The sequence below is a fragment of the Solanum pennellii genome, chromosome 10 (genome assembly GCF_001406875.1).
Source record: "Solanum pennellii chromosome 10, SPENNV200".
Lineage (NCBI taxonomy): Eukaryota > Viridiplantae > Streptophyta > Magnoliopsida > Solanales > Solanaceae > Solanum > Solanum pennellii.
This window is the reverse complement of record NC_028646.1, coordinates 13,508,296-13,530,893: the sequence shown is the minus strand read 5'-3', so window position 1 is coordinate 13,530,893 and position 22,598 is coordinate 13,508,296. Positions and strand designations below refer to the sequence as shown.

Genomic DNA, 22,598 nt, shown 5'->3' with positions numbered 1-22,598 from the left:
ATTCCGTCACTGTTCTCAAGATTCCCCGCTCCATGTGGTAACACTTCTTTAGTAAGAATGGTATGGACCATGTGGACTTAAGCTTGCCGAGAAATAAGCGAAACATAGAGTTCAATAGAAGTACAATATCTCCAACAAGAAAATCTCTCTTTTAAAATTTTTTATCATGGTACTTCTTCATCTTCTCTTTATCTAAGGCTGCACTTTCATAGGCTTTTAGGTGAAACTAATCGAGCAAATTTAATTCATTCACCCTTTGAGTTAATCCAGCACCCCAATCTATGTTTAGCTTCTTCATTGCCCACACGACTTTGTGCTCTAGCTCTACCGGCAAATGGCAAGACTTCCCATATACAAGTTAGTATAGAGACATACCTATGAGAGTCTAGTATGTAGTGCGGTGGACCCATAGAGCATTGTCAAGCTTTCTCGACCAATCAATTCTATTGGCATCACAGTCTTTGAAAAGATTTGTTTTATCTCACTATTGGACACTTTGACTTCTCCAGTAGTCTGTGGATGGTAAGGAGTAGCTACAATGTGGCGGACACCTTATTTCTCAAGCAACGTTTTAAATAACTTATTGTAAAAGTGGGAACATCCATCACGATAATTACCCTTAGTGTGCCAAATCAGGAGAAGATATTCCTCATCATGAACGTGGTAACACTATTGTCTTCATTGTTGGGGAGGGCAATTTCTTCCACCCACTTCGATACATAATCAACCGCAACAAGAATATACTTTATCCCATATGAACTAACAAATATCCCCATAAAACAGTGCCCCATACATTAAATAACTCGATTACCATGATTGGGTTCATATGAAGCTCTTGCCTCTTTTAAATCCCACACTCTATTTGGCAATGTCACAAGACTTGGCAAAATCACATGATTCTTAGTAGATAGTTGGCCAATAGTATCCACACTGCAAAATTTTTGTGCATAGTCCGAACACCATTATGATGGCCACCAACAAACGATGAGTGACACGTCTCGAGAACACTCAACATCTATACCTCGGGCAAACAACGTTGAAAACTCGCATCAGCACAACTACGATACATGTATGGCTTATCCCAAAAGAACTTTTTTAAATCATGCGTAAATTTCTTCCTTTGTTGAGACGACAGATTTGGGGGTACCAAAGCACTTGTAAAATACTATTAAAGTCGGCAAACCAAAGAATGAGGTCATGGGAGGCAGCCAATACCTTTTTATCTTGGAACACATTATTGATCTAACCCTTATCACCAAGATCAAGTAAAGCTTCATGCTCCAATCTAGACAAGAGATCAGCAACTTGGTTCTCTATGCCCTTGCAGTCATTCACCACAAAATCAGTTTCTTACACAACAACACCCACCTAATATGTCATAGTTTTTCATCCATTTTGGCCATCAAATACCCTAATACCAAATGTTTAATGTGTACTTTTATCGCAGTCCCAAGCAAATAAGATCCAAATTTATCTAACGCAAACACAATATAAAGAAGATCTTGGTCTGTAACCGTATAATTCTTTTGGGTTGCATTTAGAGCTTTTCTGGCATAGTAAATGGGGTGAAGTATGTTCTCCAGCCTTTGTCCCAATACCACGCCAAGAGGCACCCCAATATTATCGCACATGACTTCAAATGCTTTCAGACAAGCATCATCGAAGTCAAATTTACGCACCTTTTCAATTTGCTTTCATAATGGATGTGTATTTTTGAAAAATCTCTTATGAACCTCTAAGAGAAACCTGCATGCCCCAAGAAACTTCTCACACCTTTTATCGCGATAGGCGGTGGATGCTTTTCTATTACCTAAAATTTGTCTTTATATATCTCAATACCTTTCTAGAAATCCAGTGCCCCAAAACTATGCCCTCTTTAACCATAAAGTGACACTTGTCTCAATTCAGCACCAAACTGCAATCTTTATACCTTTTCAGTACCTCGGCAAGATTGTCCAAGCATCTATCAAAAGAGTCACCAACCATCGATAAATCATCCATGAACACTTCAATAGTTTCCTTAACCATGTAGGAGAAAATAAAATTCATGCAAGGTTTAAAGGTTTCTGGAGTATTGCACAGACCAAATGGCATGCGTATGAAAGCGAAGGTACCATAGGGGCAAGTGAAGGTGGTTATCTCTAGGTCTTTTGGGGGATATAGAGATTTGATTGCAACCCAAATACCCATCAAGGAAGCAGTACTGTGCCTTTCCTGAATGTATATCCAACATCAGATCCATGAAGGATATAGGGTTATGGTCCTTGTCCGTCTAAGCATTCAACTTCTGGTAATTCATGAAAACTCTTCATCCGGTCACCAGCCACATCGGAATAAGATCGTTTTCTTTCATTTGGGACCAAGTAATACCACCCTTCTTAGGTACACACTGAACAAGGCATACCCAACTACTGTCTGTAATAGGGTAGATTATTCCAACATCCAACCATTTGATAATCTTCTTTTTCAGTACCTCTTGCAGATGCAAATTTAATATTCTCTGATGCTCACTACTTTCGGTATGACTTGAAGTTTGTGAGAGAAAATACTGGGAGGAATCCAGATAATATCCGCAATAGTCTACCCAATAGATTGATTGAACCTCTTTAGAAGTGATACCAAACACTCGACTTGTTGCCCATTAAGATTCAACGCAATAATGACTTGGATTTTCTCGTCCTTACCCAAGAATGCATATCTCAAATGTGGTGTTAGATCCTTGAGTTCCAATTTAGGTGTCGTTTCCACAGATGTTCTCGCTGGTTGAGTTTCATGATTTTTCATATCCAAGTCCAATTTCTACGGCTTTCGCCAATATTCGCACCTATCAAGTGCGGCCACCAACTCATCCCACTCTTCCATGCAATCACCTCAAAGTTCTTAACACTACTGCTAACTCCTCAACACCCAATCCCTCTTCGATTTGTACCTCCAAACCACTCTCAATGCTATAAGTTATAGAAGATACCAAAAGGAGCTCACCATTCTTCTTCATGGACCTACAAACGTCGAAATTTGCTTCCTCATTGTTAAGTCTAAACTTTTATGTCCTTTGTCCATATCAACCAAAGCACGGCCCGTGGCAAGGAATGGTCTACCAAGGGTGATGGGTACCTCAAAGTCTACCTCACAATAAAAAATAACAAAATTGCCCAGACAAATGAATCACTTCACTTTCACTAGCACTTCATGGAGCACTCCAATAGGCCTCTTCGCAGTTTATCCGTTATGAGAATCAACATCATAGATGGTTTTTTATCATTCAATCCCTACTTAATGTAAATGGACAATCACATAAGATTAATGCTAGCACAAATATCACATTGTGCCTTGGAAAAGTCCACAATGCTAGAACAAATATCACATTGTCCAATAACCCAATGCATTGGCGTCAACTTTTAAAACAATACCACACAAGTCATTCTGCATCTCTCTAACATTATCATCATTCAAGTCGAAACTTCTCATCATCTTCTGTACCATATTTTCAATTTGTGACATATTACGGCCAGCTTCTCTAGGACTAGAGTCCCAATTTTAGGGAGGAACATAAGGTCAAACCTGATAGTTTCTTTTGGCATAATGGGTCTGGTTTGAGTTTTTGTCGCGATTATAGCTCCCATCTCAGACGTATTGACCTTCTCCATTGTAATTTCCATAGTTTTGACCTTGATTTCCTTGACCTTGGCATCAATTATCCATGTTGGAAACTTGGGAGTTTGGTTGGAAACCCCTAGTGTGATCCTTAATTCCATACATATATTCCTCATAATAACACTCCTCATCCGGTGGTGGAGTTCTAGTAAAATATTTCATAATAATAGCACCCCCGCTCACATTCTTCAATACCAACCCCAATTCTGTTCTCATGTGTCCCATATCCTCACGTATGACATATGTGGATTGGTTGAACGTAGCTTGGATTGCGAAGGTATTTCTCCCAGTATCCAATTTTCTAGTGCTCGAAGCTTTGTTGTTGCGGAAGATTTTCTCTAATTTCACTGCAATCTTCTCAAAAGTGCAATATCCATAAGAACCCCAGCAATAGTGTCAAGTACCACCTTAATATTGTCATCCTGCCCTCTGTAAAAACACTTTTTTAGTGACACATCATAAATGCGGTGATATAGAACACATCGGATATAAGCGGTGTCCAATCCCAAGAGTCACTAACAGACTTTCCAGGTAGTTCCATGAAATTTTTATGCTTACCCAGGGAGTGCCACGAAATTGTTAAGCTGATCCTTCTTATTTAGCTTCTTGGACACTGGAAAGAACTTTGCTATGAATGATTTAATCTATTGGTTCCATGTATATAGAGTTATAAGGGACTTCATTTAACAAAATTGTTGCATCTCCAATAAGTTATAGAGGAAATACTCACAGCCCTTAAAATATCCATGTTCCAATCCGGTCGTCCCACACAACTTTTTGCAACCAACCTGAGCTTTACTATGTGAGCATGAGGGTAATGCAACACCAACCCTGCAAATAAGCTCTCATTGTGAGCATTTTCATCAGGCTACTAGTTTCCACAAAGGTATAACCTGGTGGTGGTAGGAGTAGGACAATAGGGTAATCAGAGTCAGCAATGTTGAAGTTGACCATGTAGTTGTTTTTGGGCCGTAGGTTCTGATGCTCTTGCATCTTTAGTGCATCTCCCAATCGATTAACAGTTGGATCCTGATTAGTCCCCTCAACTACCCTCAGTGTCTACAAACCTACACAATCACCTAATTCTCCTCCAATCGCGTTAAGTGGCACCTCTTGGTTATTCATTTTTAGTGATGTTTAATTTATTTATGGATAATATGGAGTAAGTTGTTCTCCATGGCTCTGTGTACTTGGCATGTACTTTAGTTTGAACCTGAGAGAGACAAAAAAAAGAAGAAAAAGCAAAATTAGGAAATAGTTGACTATAGTTCAGTAATGTCGTAAAAGTTAATCTAAAATCTAAAATTCCCCTGTTGCGGTGCAAAATTTGACACGTCCAAATTACACCTCCCTAAAGAAGCATAATAAATCGTTATCAAGTAAAGAACCTAAACAAGAGGTCGTGGTCGACTCCAAGAGGAATATAGTTTATACTTAACCTTAACCCATGATTATATGCATTTAGTCAAGGTCTTTCCGAAATAATTAAGAAAGGGGGGGGGGGTTGTGATTCCTAAAAGTATGTGAGTTTAAAGTAATCAAAAGTTAACTTCGAATGTTATCAAGATGAAAGAATAACTAGTGTTAATGTGTTCCGTACAAGCTCATAACGCGATAATCCTTGTAATAGAAATGCGTTTCTAAATTATTGCATGCAAAGTAATAAGTTAGGTATCTCTAAATTCATGGTCCGGTATCTAGAGAACAGCTCGCACCTTGGTACGTTTACGTGTGTATAAATTACTAATCCTTATATTTTCCTCACGTTAGACATCACATCAATGTATGGCTTAGTTTTCAACCTCGTACCAATTAACACTAGTCTATTTGATAGTTTCCCATTAAATCTATGTTGATAATTCTTTTCTTATTAACTACATCCTTTGTCCAGAAAGTAGCAACATAGCGGGTTTTAACGTGTGCACTCCTTAAAAAGACTTCTAAATGAAATTATTATCAATATATGCAAAACACTATTCCAAGATTGCTTAGTTACTATTCATACTTTGTTAATCGCTCATGGTTCCCACAACCCTAGATCTAGATTTAGTTACTCATATTAGTAAGATCACAATTCATGTTTATAGATAAAGAGATCACGAACTTACATACTAAGAATGATAAACGCCAAAAATCTGCTTCAATTGCAAACGAAAATCCTCAAGCGTAACTTAAAAATCAATAACTTTCTAGAGTTTTGAAGTAAATCTCCAAAGCCAATAACTAAAGAAAAGTAATATTATCTAGCCCTCAAAAAAGAGGTTTATATCCCTATATATAGAAAACAACTCCGAAATTAAAAGGGAAATAAAATAAGGAAATAAAAATGTAGGACGCTTCTTTGTTCTACGAGGCGAACCTGTGGTCCGTGAGTTGTGTGACGGTCCATTAGTCCTTTTCCGTGGTTTAGGACTTAACCAATTTCTCAACCTTAAAAAATGTCCACTTCTTAGACAGCTTGTACAATCCAATAACACAAACCATCATTGAGATGACAGTCCGTAGGTCCACTCCTTCACTCCATACTTAGAGTATTTCAACTTCAAGTACTGGAACTAATTCTCTGATAACTTCCACGGATTTGTAGTATGGTCCATAGGTCATTCTATGGTCCGCCAGTCACAACCGTGGTTCCACACTTGGTCAAGATTTCCCTTAACTTCAACACTGCCATGCTTGTTCTTTCTATGACCTTTACCTACATAGCATGATTAATCCGACGGTTCGTAGGATGCCTTCGTAGGTGTCCATTTCATCACATGTTTCAGCTTTATCATCAAAACTCCATGCCTGAGTTGCTATCCTGAAATGACAACTAAAACATAAAAAACAAACACAAAACGACCTTGGACACTCAAAAATCCTTGGTGAAATGCATCAATAGTACAAAAAAATCATGGTACATCACGATGTAACACCTGAAAATCAGGTATACTAAGCTAGGGCTAAGTAAGAGGGCAACAACCAAGGAAAAGAGCTTGGCCAACCCTAGCCTAAAAATTATTGTCTTCCATAATCATGACACCTCGTGGTGAGGACCACGGTCCGTGGTGATGGGCAAGGTTCGCTAAGCAGTAGCTAGCGGAAGCTGAGACCCTTCCTCACGATCCACCTGACGACTTTTAAAGGCCACTAGAGGACCCTCAGAGTGGTCGTCGTTTTCAATTTTACTTTTTGGGGAAGAGGGGTGAAAAACCCAAATAGTGGTCAAGGGTCTATTAATCCGAGTATGAGTCGTGTCACTATGGACGGGCCCTGGTGCCCTTAATGGTGATAATTTGACATATGTAGTTAGAGAGTTTTTGGGTCTTTTATAGTTTTATTTAAATCAAAGCTATGTCATTTTACTCAAGCATAGAACCCGTATGTAAGTGATTCTATCCCTAAAACTCAGCCACTCAACTCATTATTTCATAAACCCAAAAGAAATCCTAAAGTCTTTGTCTCAAAAAATTTTCTCTGTAAAACATGAAGAAGAAGAAGAAGAAGAAGAGGAAGAAGAAGAAGAAGAAGAAGAAGAGGAAGAGAAGAAGAAGAAGAAGAAGAAGAAGAAGAAGAAGAAGAGGAAGAAGAGGAAGAAGAGGAAGAGGAAGAAGAGGAAGAAGAGGAAGAGGAATAAGAAGAAGAAGAAGAAGAGGAAGAAGAAGAAGAAGAAGAAGAAGAAGAAGAAGAAGAAGAAGAAGAAGAAGAAGAAGAAGAAGAAGAAGAAGAATGATTTGGAGCTAGGATCAAGGTCAGGTCTCACTTCCTCAAGAATTTCATGGGATTTTATATGAAGGTATGAGAACTTCTCATCCTCGGAATCCTTTCTTCCATGAATTCCCCAAGATTCTCTAATTGAAAGGTAGTTGAGTTAGGTATTATTCTGTAAGTATCGATGAATATTGATCATATTTATTGGGTTATGATTGTTTATTATTGTATTGATAGGATTACTTGTTTTTAGGAAGAATTGACATGTACCAGACCTTACCCATGTGTAGAAAGATGAAATTCATATAATTGGATTTGATGCCATGAAAGGAGAAATTGTGAATACAAATTTATCCTTGTATAATTGAGAAATTATGGTTATAATTTCTTTTAGATTGAGGTGATATGGTGTTGATTGATTGAGAGTGAAGCTTATATGATTATTATGATATGTAGGGCTTGAAATTAAAGATTCCATCATGAATTGATGATTTAGATTTATTGGTTGTCGAAGGAATTATTCTCATATAAATTGTTTACGTATGAATGTGAATGGTTTTCTCACATTTAATTATTCTAGGTTGAAAGGCTTGCTTATCTAAACTAAATCTAAGAACTTATGAATTGATAAAATGAAGCTTGGATTGGTAATGTAATACCTTTCGATTGATATCTTGAATTTCTAATGTAATTCCTTTACATGGATAGCTTGGATTGGTAACGTGATACCTTTCCATGGATAACTTGGATTGGTAACGTAATACCTTTCCATGGATAGCTTGGATTGTTAATGTGATACCTCTTCATGGTAGCTTTATTTGGTAAGGATATAATGAAACATGTCATTTCAAGGAAGTATCGTAAGTATGTCTAAAATTGATATTCACTTGCATTGATCATGTGTTTATGGATTAGTTTTTAAACTCTTATGATTATGTTGATGTTTATACAAGCTATCATATTTAGTACATTTTTAGTACTAGTGCATCCTTTTGTCTTAATATAATTTAATCATAGGGTTCGACGATCTCGACTCTTATCCCCATGGGTAGTCTCTAAGTAGAGGAAAGACTTGAAGATTAGTGAGTCCTCATATATTTCGAGGATATGGTCATCATCTCTCTTATGTTCTCTTGTTTTACGTTTTGAACATTTTTATATGGGTTTTGTTCTAGTATATTCATGTAGTACATGGTTGTGAGTCACAGTGTAATAGACTTTAAGTTTTGTTATGGAATTTTGAAGTTGTGGGAAATATTTTAAATTTCCCCTCATTTCTATTATCGTATGTTATGAAAGCTATGTGACTTGTATGAGGCCTCTAAGGGTCTTGTACACCTTATTACATCTAGGGGGTTCCTTTGGGTCTTAAAAGGCCCAAATGGAATGGTTATAACGACATTGATCGCCTAAAGTTACCGAAGAGAAGTGGTGAAAATACAAGCCAAGAAGGCAATAGAAGGAATCTCTCGGTGCATCACTAACCAAGCAAATAAATCTTTAATTCGTAGAATGTATAAATTCATGTTATTAAAGAGATTTTTTTAAAGTCCCCACATTGTCCAGTTCTGGGTTTTTTTATCCATAACATTCCAAACATTTTTATTTGAATTCTTGAGTAGAGATTTAGGGTTTATTAGATTTTTAGTTCGATTTGAGCATATTGAATACTTGTGGATTGTTACCAAATGTAACATAAAACCTAGTTTGTTATCCAATATTTTTAAAAAACAATCACAATTATACAAAGGTTCACAAACCCCCCCCCCCCCACAAAATAAAAAGTTATCCTCAAATGAAACTAAAAACAAAAGAAGGGTGAAAAGTAATATCGAAGTGGCAAAGAGAACTTATCTCGACAGGATAAACCTGCGCTGAAGTCTGCATGGTTTCAGCTAACTCTGCCTGGGCATTAATTCCCAGTATCTCAGCTATCAGGACACTCTCTATGTATGCATAAGTGCCCGATGTCTCATGATCTTTGGCTCTACTTGATCCTATGATAGATGTATCCTTAAGTGATGCCTTTCTAGAAGTCTCAAACATGGCACCCTCAACGTCTATCAAATCATCGTAGACGGTCTCTTCACGAAACCAAGTTGTTGCTCATCAGTATCAGCCTAGGACATTATAGCAACATCATCGTCTCTAACCTCATCTTCGGTTGTAGCAAGAGGCACATAAAAATCAGCTGGAACATATGCACTTGGCATGTCTGGAATTTCCCCGGTCCCAAAAAGTGAAGTAAATAAGTGTACTTCAAATTGTCCGGATCCTTTCTTAACTTAGTAATATTAGGTATCAAGGTTGACACCTGATCTGAAGCACCATAATCTTCTCAGGGGATGCGACTATGATAATAAAGGCATTTAGTGTTAATCAGTGATCCCTCATATCAACCCCATGTGTGGCTAACATAGCAGCTATCACCCTGTCTATCATTCCAATCATTGCAGCCTCTACCTAGTGTCATGAAACTTAGTAGATTTGGATAAATTGCCCATCTAGTAGAGAATGGATTAGATGATAGGGGTCAGGACGCAGAAGTAGCACACAAAGATCTAGAGCGAAGAGGTGCAGCAGAAGTGTTCGGACTCTTCGAAGAGGAAGATGCAAATGTACCTGAGGACCCATTTGCCTTAGTAGATAGGATTGCGCCTATAGGTAGAATATAAACATTGACCTCAATGGATGTGTATAACGGGGCTGTCCTTCTCCTTTCAACATCATCACGCATGTACATCAGCCTTTATATGTTTGATATTAGTAGAAGTGGTTAGCGTAACTTCGATATCCTTTTGCTCGTTTCTCGACACACGAACCCGTCAACATAGTTTGGTGATCAACAAAGGAAATAGAAGCAATGTATGACGTTTCTTATCCATTATGACCATCTCCTGCTCGATAATAAACCCAAATCCAGCCTCTTCTTTTCAATGATTGACGAAAGACCTGCCATCTTTGGGTGACGAAGGATAGACTCATTTTGGGACGGCATGATCGTGTTGGTGATAATCCCAAACTAACAACTAGATTTCATATTAAGATATTTCATATCTATCAACGCTCTATCTTCAATCCATCTCAGGGTGATGTTGCAGAGAAGGGGAACAACTATACATTTAGGTCATATAGAGTCTGTGTCTTGATCATACTTTGAAAGTAATTCATGAAGTAAGAAGAGTGCCCAAACACATTATTTATTTAATCATTACTATATTTTACCTTTTTTCATCAGAACACCACAAAGTCTGACGTCTTGACGGCACTAGCTTTATTCTTCCATAGAGTAATAAAGTCACCGTAAGCTGAGTGGAAATCTCGGATCCAAGTACAAATGTATGGTCCACAAAGTTTTGTACCTATAATATCTAGAATTTGAGGGTATCTAAAACCTTTGGGTACCGGTCCTCCACACAATTTATGGACAATCTCTTCTCGTTAAGAATATTTCTTAAACTATTGTCCTTTAGTCAATTGATTGACGAGGTAGCAGGACCTTGTACTAGTGGTGAGTTGACCATTGTCTTCTTTAAAGTACACACTAAGCTGAAGCTGGAGGGGGTAAGACTCAGAGGCAATGGGATCCTACATGGGTTATTCATCTCCTTGGAGCGATGTTCTACTCTTCGATCCTGTAATAACTGGTAATCCTCTATCCCAAAGATGGAAGCATTAGAATCTTATGAGTGCCTCTCACTAGTTATGTGGTGAGATGTGTCTCGTAGATACTCCCCCACACACCAACTGTCTGAACTAGCCTTCTTTAGAGGCACTACTAAGGGAACCTAGCCCTTGCCTTTGCCTCGTTTTAAAGGTAGTTTCATTGCCTTTGGTTTGGATTCAGTTTCATCCTAATTTATATCCACTACATGTGCCAGTTTGAAGGGTTGCAAGTCTCTACCTGAATCTTTGGGTATAGCCATTACTACAAAAAACAATATAGAAAACGATATAAGAATATCAAGAAAAAAATTAAAAATAACTGCAGGAAGAATCACTAATCTGGCCGGCAAGTCGTTGAATCACTATGGCAAGCTAGGTCGGAATCACCAAAAGGTCCAGATAATTAATTTCAAAAATTCAAAGCTGGTCGGCGATGTCCAGGAACATTCGGCTTATCGCCAACATCAATAGACGACCTAATAGTAGCTGTCAAAAATTTACAGTCTATTTTAAGGAATAAGGGCAGTACAAAGGCGATTATGAAGTACTTTCGGCACGTCACCAAGTGAACTCAACAAGCACAATCATTTTGCCGAAAGTTACCGAACAAGCACTCAATATTTACAGAAATTAAGGGTGATATAAGGGAATGTAGGAGAACCACGAAGCCCTTCGATGAGCTTGACTCAGCTAGCCAAATGTCCCAACATGCAAGTTTTCACCGTGACTTCAAAATCAAATTTGTAGCCCAAGAAAATAATATTAAAGACCAATATTATGAAAGGAGTCAAGAACCATAGTATCCATGCCTTAGGGATACGAAAACTTCTCTCGATTTGGCTAAAATAGGCCAATTGGCGTCTTTTACCCTTAAGAATGGCGTCAACCGCTCCATCATTAGGACCAATATGACATTTAGCTTAATCGGGGGCTACTCAAACTTCACCTCACTAGAATAAACTAATTTTCAACACAACCCAACAAATTTAGTGATGGAATTCCTCATTAACTTAGGTAACCATTTGGTAGCCTCACACATCAAAGATACTGGAAACAACCTGAGATGAACTGATTCTTGTGATACGTTCTTGAATGAGAACTTGACACAAACATCCACGATGTTCCCAATGTGTTTATCGGGGTACTCTTGTCCGGTCCTCTATATAATCCTTTCATTTGGAGAGCCATAATATTGTGCTCGGATCATGGAAGACAATATTCCCATTAACAGCAGGTAGAGCAATTGCACCAACACCACCCAATTGAATCAGGTAATTTACATCATTAATATTCCCTGTATATAATATTGGTTCCCACTTGGATAAAATACTCCCGTTCACGATCATCCCTTGCTCTATAAAGAACAAGTAAAGAAACACAAATCAAAATAAGTTTATTCAATAACAACAAAAAATATCATAATTCAACCTCAATAATAAAATTTTATACAACAGCACTCCCTAACACTGACGCCATTTTGATTTAACGTCTCAAATACCACTCATTGGATTCTAGGGGTAGACGATTGTTATCTAGGATAAAATCTAATAAAGAGTTGGGGCCGAACCCACAAGCAATGATACATGTTTAAATTTTGTTATGAAGTCGTAAATTTTATAGATTGTTATAGGAATATAAATTCTCAAAAACATATATAGAAGTAAGAGGGGATGACAATGAATGTTAGATAAGGGTTTATATTTGCATTTAACAGCTGAAGGAAGAATGAAAACAGGAGAGACAACAATATTAAGAGAAATCCTTGTGATGTGGTCGATTAATAGCCAATAAAGATATTTGGTTAATTTTACTATTACAATAATTTGTTGAATTATTGTTGTTAGGCTTTTCTATAAGTTCAATCGCTTTTTCTACAACAACTATTACGATTGAAGAAATTTATCTCAAACATCAACAGGCTTAAAATGACAAACCAACCACAACCTTAACGTATCCACTCTCTTGAGCTAGATAGGTAGAATTGAGTTTAGGATTCACTCGCTTGAGTTGGAACGTATATCAACCCAATACCTTCAATCATTAATCAAAAGTTTTGGTTCCAAAACTACTCTCCAAGCAAGTCAGGGACTGTAAATTAGAATTGAATTTGCATCTAAACTGAAATGATTAAAAAACAAATAATGATTAAACCCACATTAAAACAACATTTTTATCATAAAACAACAATACTCATAAGATAATTACACAAATAAACACATGATCACTAATTAATTAATAACTCTTACTAATTTATTAGTGATGTTGTATCATGATTATGTCATTGAGAAATGTGCATTGTTATACCAATAGTAATCTCCTCATTATTTGTTTGAACATCTCATTTGGATTGGTTTTGAGACATGGTTGCTACAACTGTTATGTGAATTCAGGAAGGATTTATAATTAAAAAGCATGTATCATTTTGAGGTGCCATGCGCCATGAAAGATATTATGATTCAGGGATGTTTCGTGCGTCACAATTTATGGTTCCAGAGATTTGTTTAGCACTGTGACAGATTCTATTATCGCGAAACATTTCACACACTGAAGAATTTAATTATAGAGGGTCATGCCGCAAGATGCATTGGTTGCATAGAATGATAGGTCCCTCATACGTGTCCAGGACTAGGAAACAACTGGTGTGCATCACTTTCATGACCCAAGAGCACCCCCAAGTTGTTACGTGGCGTACTTGATCTCTCAAAGGTCTTATACAAGCCTCTTAGAATTCATTCATCACATAAGTATGAAAAGTAGTGCGGAATTAAAACTTTTCACAATAAAGTCAATAAGGAATCTGTTTTATAAAAAATAAAAAGAAATAAGTTTCATCACAAGCCATCTTAGAAAATTTTATTCTCATAGGGTCATATCCCTAACATTGAAAGAAAGATACTATACTTTATACAAAGTATTAAATGAAAGAAAACTAGAAAGAACATCCTTTTCCTCGAAGATATGAGGACATACCAAGATCCTTGAAATAACAATCTAATCCCAAGCTTCAACTCTAAGATCCCTCACATTCCACAACCTACACTTGTAGAAATAGAGAAGAACATGGAGTTAGTACAATTAAGCACTAAGTATGACAATCATGCAAAAACATGATTTTAAAGAGGACATTTAAGTTGAAATATGTTTGTGATGTTATTTTGATAAAAATTTCATGAACCAAGTGTAAAAGACATTATACAAGTCAATCTTCATCTTACAAAGTATACATCTCATAATTCTCACCATATAACCGTATTCATTAAGTTACCCATTAACAATTTAGACCCTCTATCCAAAGTTATCCTATGACTCACCTAGGTAAGACATGAAGAGACCACCCATACAACATTTTCAGTACAAACCTAAGTGTTCATTAAAACTATGAAATATAAGGATATTTCCTTTCCATCACAACTCAGCAATTCAATATTCATCACTAGAGATACTAGAGAAAATATTCGTGCATTTAAGATCTTCACATAAAGACCACCCTCTAGGATAATTTTAAGTTACACTAGTGCAATGTGAAAGTAGCATCACATTCTACTACTCATAGTAAGTGATTCATTGGAACAACCCTAGACTAGACACATCACATTCTACCATTCACATAATCTTCATTAACATTAGACAAAAGACCAATATGCTTCTTCAAAATTAGACATAAAGTAAACTTACTTCATTAACGTCATATTGAAACTCATTAAGTCATTAACATTGCAAGGACACACGAAGACTCCCTCCAAATTCCTAATTGTGCAATGCATATATGGTGTCTCATTCAACCACCAACCATAAATAGCACACCCTTATAAAGACCATGTTCATTACATTTATTTTTAGGGGCAATCTTTAACCGACATAGACCATGGGACATTAACATGGAATCCAGATATTAACCCCTACCGGATAAGGGATCCCTACTTGCCTAAGGTAGGATCCTTTTTTTAGACTTTACGTATAACACCACTAGCTAGTCCAATGCGGGCACATAGTTAAGGGATAGGGAGATTGCTTCTGAGTATTACACCTCAACTCACGAAGACTAACCACCTCAAGAGTTTACTTTTTGATACTACACATCTACTCACGGAGAGTATCAACTTCATTCGAATCCTCTCAGTGCTAAGCATTAATCCCCACAGAGTATTTGACTTTCATTACATTCATTAGCTATAGGTTAAAAAATTAAATTAAGTATCTACCTCTACTCACGGAAAGAATACTCATCCCATTCTATCATTCATTCATTGGAAAGCTCTTAGGAATATTTAGGGTGTCAGTAGACACTACATCTCTACTCACAGAGAGTGTCACCTCAGAGTCCCTCATTCATTCATTAGAGTTTTATTGAGAAAACCTTTCAATAAACCCACATTGATTACATTGTGTGTATATGTGAGAAAATTTTCACATAACCACCATCATTCATAACATTGTATTCTAAACATGATCATACCACATTCATCATCATCCACACACAATCATACTTCACGTTCATATTAAACTTCAATTATCATGCTATCTTCCAGAATCACATGCAAAAATTCATAATACATATTTATACATAAGCATCATAATATTTCTTTACTTCACATTCAATCCCTTCAAGGACACAACCACAATACATATACCTATTCATATACATCAACTAAACACCTCCACCATAAGTTCACCATACCACACAAGAGCAATTCAATAAGAACTAGAACAATATAGGCCAACTAGAACAATATAGGACAACTTACCCTTCATCAAAACCATAATCACCCTTTCTCAATTTTCCAACAATTCATCATAATTAGGCATTGATATCATTAGATAACAACAATAGAACATAACATAACCACAATTCTAACAATGTCCAATCACATTCATTAAACCCACTTTGTAAGCCAATTTAGGAGATTTGGACAAAACATGGGTTATTCAAGGAATCCAATTATAATCATATTAGAAAACTTTAGTAATCTTTAATACATCAATATCATGACTTAGAAAACATTTCAACAATAAACCTATGCATAGAATAGAAATTGGGAAATTGATCATTAATTCACGTTTGAAAACCTTTGAATTAGACTTTTTGAATTAGAGGTTATTAAAAAATAAAGGATCACCATATCTTGATTAGTAAAAACACTATGAAATATTGATGAATAAAACACTTGAAATCCCTTCTCCTACCTTGAATTTGACCTAGACCTTCAATGGTGTTCTTGAGAGAGAAGAGTTTGATTTGGGTGATCGAGTCTAAGTGAGGGTTTTATTTTTTTAATATACTTAAAATACCTAAATAAACAGAAAACCAACCGTCCATGACTTAATTAGAATGAGGGGCAAATTTACTAATTCAACCCTTACTCGGCCGACACAAGAAAGAATTGCAGGCCATGATCAACGGCCACCATCTACGGATCATAGGTGGCGTGACGGGCCGTCCTGCAGGCTGTTGAACTTGTCTGAGGCTTGGAAATGGGAGATAAGTCTCCATAGTATATGTCTTAACCTACAAAGGTGGTTGACGCTTCTTCAAATGTCCTAATTGTCGTAGGTCACCCCATTTAGGCAGCTTTGTGGGTTGAGCTTAATGTGCTACTCAAGATCCTGTAGGTGGGTTCTTAGGGAGTCATACCAAATGTTTAACCCCTATACATGACCTTCTACGCACTAGGGTCATCTACGATCATTTTAAACTCCATAAGACACACCAAAAACACATAAAACATGTAAGATCACACTAGCACACAAAAGACTCGTTTCGAACATCTTGGTCGTTCCTTGATGTTTGACTTCAAAACCATTCCAAACTTCCCTTGGATACGATTTATCATTAATTTAACATGTTATTAACTCAATAAACTCATGTGAAGCTCTATTTTGTCCTAGTTCATTTTTAGGGTGTTTCAATCACTAGGTTAGATATGCATCACTATACTAGGAATTGTATTTCATTGCATTGCATATCTATATTTTTTGTGAATGCATTTATACGAAAGTTATTATTTGTGAAATTTATAGTGTGTTGTTGATTTGTAATTTCTGGAATATTTTTATTGAACAATATATAATGTAAACAATGAACTATTAGGTTTAGACTAATTTTCGGATTTTAGTTCTAAAGGTTCGGTTGGGTGGTAGGTGTACCCGTATTTTATATTCTTGACTTGTGTTTACGTAATTTACGTCATTTAGATCCTAATCATGATATTTTAGCCAGTTTAAGCCTAGAAACATAACTAGAACTTAACTAAGTTAATTCATCAATTCAAACATAGAAAATTAGAAGCAAGAGAAGAGAAAAAGGTCAAGAGCCCTAGTTCAATAACGCAACAAGACTCCATTAGTTCCAGCCCCGAAATCTAAGAATATCTCCGTGAAATTCGTCACCAGGTATGTGAGATTTCAATAGTTGGTTCCTTTCACCCATTGGGTCCCTAGATTTTTGTAAGATTCTTGATTCCCTTATCTTAATTAAACCTAGGGTTGCTAGAACTTCAGCAGATTATCATGAATTAGTTAATTATATGTTCCAAATAAGATTACTATGTTATTACTCAGTTTATTGCATGAATTTCATAACCGTAGCTACATATTTCTTTAGTTCTTGAACACATGCTAGGTCAGTATTTTGAATTATTTTAAATACACATGTCTCCATATTTGAATGCATCACTATCATATTAATCATTTCATTCTCCATTTGCATGTTCAATTTTGAACTATTTAATATATATAGATACTCGGTAATAATTAGTAAACTACTTAATTTATTAGGAGTAGCATAATACCAAGTTGGACTAGTGTTCAACATACCCAAATAATGCAAGAACTACTAGCCACGTAGATTCTATGTCCCTCATGTGGGCATCAATTTAGTGATCTTGTCAGTATGCCTCTATACATCTGGCAGGATATATTAGGTCCTCTATATTGGGCATATACATCAGACTCCATATTTAGCTCATGTGGTTTTATTATCGGTTATTAGTAGCTTCCACAGTTCAGTCAGACTCCATTGCATTGACCATGTTTTAGTATTTCAGTCTCAGCATGTTATAACTTTGCCATTGTATTCAGATTAGTGATATTCAGTATTTTGCATTTTAATCATGTGCAAAATATTTCATTGTTTATTGCTTTGTTCAGTTATATGTTATTTCAGCTCTATTCTATTCTACATGCTCAGTACCTTTGAAGTACTCATCATATGTGCGCTACAACTTTTTGTGATGTAGGTTCAGGTTCTCAACATCCATATCACGCTTAGATCAGTTCACGATTTCCAGTTCAGCAGAATCAGTTGTGGGTCTTTATTCTCCAAGGACAATAGTCATGAGTTTTTTTTCAGTATTTTTAGTCCTTTAGTTTCAGTTTGCTAGATTTAGATAAGGCATCTCGCAACATTTCTAATCAATTAGAGGATATTTTCATACATACTTAGATTCATCTTAGGATTGAGTTAATATCTTCTTTGTATTAAACTCATTAGTTTTCATATATTTCAGTTATAGTGTATGTACATTCCCCATCTTTTCAATTTATTTATAATTATAGCTTCCGCATCAATTTATTATTCAATTTATCTTCAGTATGCTTATGATCATGCCAGTAGGATTAGCTTAGGATCACTTGTGTTCCTAGGTCCCCTGTCAGCGTCTCATGAGTAGCTCAGGGCGTGACAACTATGTTATGACATAGTATTCATATTAGCATATATCTTCTTCAAAGTCCTCATTGTATTTTTCATTTGAGTATTTTTTAGTTTGTCCACATATAGCTAGTTCAACTGGTTTCTACACTATTCCATCTTTTGGTGGTTATGTCTACTGGTTGCGTTCTTCCGAACTTAACTTGTTCAGCAATAAAGTACATGAGATATTCATTTTGAAATTCACTCCATTTGGTTTATGATTTTCCAACCTTAGGTGTTTGGTTAGTTGTCATCCTACATAAAAGAAAATATAACAAATTTCAAAGGAAAAATTACTTTACAATAGAAGGCTATGATGTCAATTTGGCAAGGTGAACATGATCGTTCGTAGAGTAACACGAGGAGTAATGTCTCATGCTCACGTTGACCGTATGACTATGATTAATCACATAAATCAAGTATGACAAGAGAGGAATCAAAAATTATTTTGGTTCGACTCCTCATCTAGGAAGTGATGTACAAGGTAGTTTCTAGACCGAACGAGACTATTAAAACCCATTTAATGTTTGTTTGGTAGGATAGATAATTGGAGTTAATATTTTGTTTTGCTACTTACTTTTGATACCAATGATAATATTTATGCCGGGTAAGAATCGACTATACAATTTTAAATACAAAGAATGTAAATGGGAAGAAACAATTGCAAGAGACAAGGTATATCGATTGAGGCGAACTTCACAACGTCATAAGCTACTAAGACAAAAAAGAGAAATAAGCAAGAGAACATGCTTAAAGCCATGATTTATTTAAACAGAACATATCCTACAATTACATAACCAGATGATTGTCAGTGTAGGAAATATGCATAACTGATTGTTAGATTCGAGTTTCTAATTTTTTATTATTATAAAAATTAAAGAAAAAAAATTATTCTCATATTTATTTAAATATCAAGAACTAAAAAAAGAAAATACAACGATCAAATTAATACTTTATCTACCTAGACATCAAAATATGAAAGTAAAATGAATGAAAAAATAGATCTTACTTGAAAGAAGAAGTGAAACATTTGTTGTTGTGCCGTTGTGAGAACTGAAAATTCCCAGACAAAAGAAAAAGAAGTTTCCTTTGATATTCAAAATAAAAATATGAAAATATTCATCTAATTACATAGGTTTACTACTTTCAATTCATTTTCCTTCCTAGGGAATTGAGGAATGCACTTTCTTCTCTTCAATTACACCCAATTTCCCTCTTACCAGGTAATTGCTTGGTCTACCAAACATGATAAAGAGAGTAATTACACCAATTTTAAATTCCTTTTTGGCCTTTCAAATAGGCCATGAATTATTTTAAAATGCTTAAATAATATCTTGTAATTTTGAACTCAAGTACAAATAACCCTATGACAATCGTTGTTAATCATTTAAAAGTACTTGTATTATTTTCATTAATTTATATTTATTTACATAAAAACATTGATTAAGTAATCTTAATTCTATTTTATAATATTATATACTATTTTTACAATATGTCCGTGTCGTAAAACTAATAGTACTAAAATGTAGAATATAATAAATTAAGTTGTATATTTAGGTCCATAACAACACCGACGACCCTTATCTGTCATTCTACCGTTTATTTCTACCTAGTGAGGCGTGTGAAGCAGCAAAGAAGTTATATGAATACCGCCGACAAATACAAAGATTGCTTGTTTTTCATGTTTAGAATTAGTTGCAATGGCGCACAAAAACATATCTTTTCCAGTCTTATATAACAGTTGGAGCAACAGTGACGACACCGGCTAATGTACTGATAGAGTTCCTGGTAAATTCACTCGACTTCTCAACAAAAGAAGCCATTTCCACAAGATAACAAGTTAAATCGTTTGAGATATACACACGATGACCTGCATTTGTTGCTTCATCTCCTTGATGAAATGGGTATGAACAAATCACCTGTCAAAACCCTTGTTTCTTTTTCTCCTCAATTGTTGTTTTGTGGTGTTGACGAAAATCTCAAACCCAAAATTTAGATATTACAACAACTTGTCTTATCTTGATCTCAACTTGCTACATTTCTTACAAAAAGTTTTCTTTTAAGAAGAGGTTTATAGACTATTGTAGAGCCTACTCTTGTTTATCTAAGGCATTTGTTGCCCATTCATGACTATATACCTATAAGTCTTATTAAAGAGCCTAGGATGCTTTCCTGTAATCTTCCTAAGGTTATGCCACCAAATATATCATTTTTCTAAAATTTTGTGTTTTCAATAGACGATATTTTCAAGCTTTTTTACAGGCATCCTAGGCTTCTGCTCAATAATCACGAGTGGATTGAGAGAGCAATAATCAACTACAAAACAATTTTTGTATGCCTGTGAGTTTAGGGATGTTTCTTCATGGTGTTCAAGTACTTGTACCGCTTGATGAATCAAAATTAGAAAGGAAATTGCATATTTATCGGAGTTTTGGATGGTCTTATTCTGATATCTCTCTAATGGGAAAAAACTTCCTTACTTCTTGACTTCATGAGAGGCTAAGTTATGGAATACATTGAAATTTTTCATGAATGAACTGTGGTATGAACCTAATTATATGGATTTTCGTGCACTGCTTTTAAAGCTTAGCTTAGAGAAGAGGATCATGCCAAGGAATGAAATCTTGAAATTTCTTATAGAAAACCAGCTGGTAAAATAAAGGAAAAGTCTTTACAATGTTGTGTCATGTTCTGAACTGGATTTTCTAAAGAGCTATGTACTTCCATTCAGGGAAAAGATTCCCGAGATGTATGATTTATACATTAAAAGTATAAGCTAAAGAGAATTCCTTACAGTGGAGACAATGGTTGTACAGCAAAGAGGTTTATTCAGTTCCTTGAAAGTATCTTTCTTATGCTCTTGTTAAGCGTATTACTGCTTTTTAACTTTTCAATGTGGGAGATTTAAATTAATTACAGGGTGACAAAAACTAGAAATTCATCTCAGTTTCATTTTCCATTCGACTATTGGTTCTTGTTTACTGATAAGAAAGAAGAACATTCGTTCTTCTATGTGCGAATTCATGTTTATTCAACTCCATAATGATTACTTTAAAGTTCAGCTCGTTGTGGAATTAACTTAGTTGCATTCTGAAGATAATAAATCTTTTTGTGCCAGTAGCTTAGATATATATGGCAAAGCTCATTGAGCTGAAATTCTGTAAATTTTGAGTTAGTTTGTCCTAGTTCCAACTCTTATTTAGATCTTACACTTGGTGATTCTCCAGTTTCCGTTTGCAGGATATCATTTTGAAACCTAAGAAAAATTCTCATGATTTTTTCTACATGTGTGGGAACGTATTGCACTTACCAAAGAATATGCATTCATCACAAGTAAGGTGGGCAGTAATATGGTTGCTTTGCCCATAAACAAAATGAAGGTATTTTCCCACTATCATTTAAAGGTTATATCCTTCTTCGATATTGATGTTAGTTTTTTTCACAATTACATTCATCTTGATGATCAAGTCATAGGATCTAAAGAATAACTCAAGAATTGACGCACCACCATGTTTTTCTAATCTACCAACACAGAAACACCTCCTCCTCCTTCGCCACCGCCACAACAATTATCACCCATTCTTCCACCATCCAATCAACACCACTGACCTTTTCCTCTATCACAACCACTATCTCTTTAGCCAGGTTCTTTTCCACCTCATTTTATGCTAATGATTTTAAAAAATTCACGAACTTTTTGCATGTCATGCCCCGAGCCACCCCTGAGACGTGGACACAGAACCTAGGACCATAAGTGATCCCAAACTAACCCTGCTGTCATGATCATGAGCATACTAAAGATAATAAACTTATGCGGAAGCTAAATCATAACATAGAATAAAAAGATGGGGAATACCTATATGCTAAAACTCATATATATATATATATATATATA

General features: G+C 35.7%; 1 pseudogene; it reads left to right on the top strand.

Annotated features, from left to right (window-relative positions):
• Window positions 1-20,384: 20,384 nt before the first annotated feature.
• LOC107001095 lies at window positions 20,385-21,483 on the top strand (annotated as a pseudogene).
• The last annotated feature ends 1,115 nt before the right edge of the window (window positions 21,484-22,598 follow it).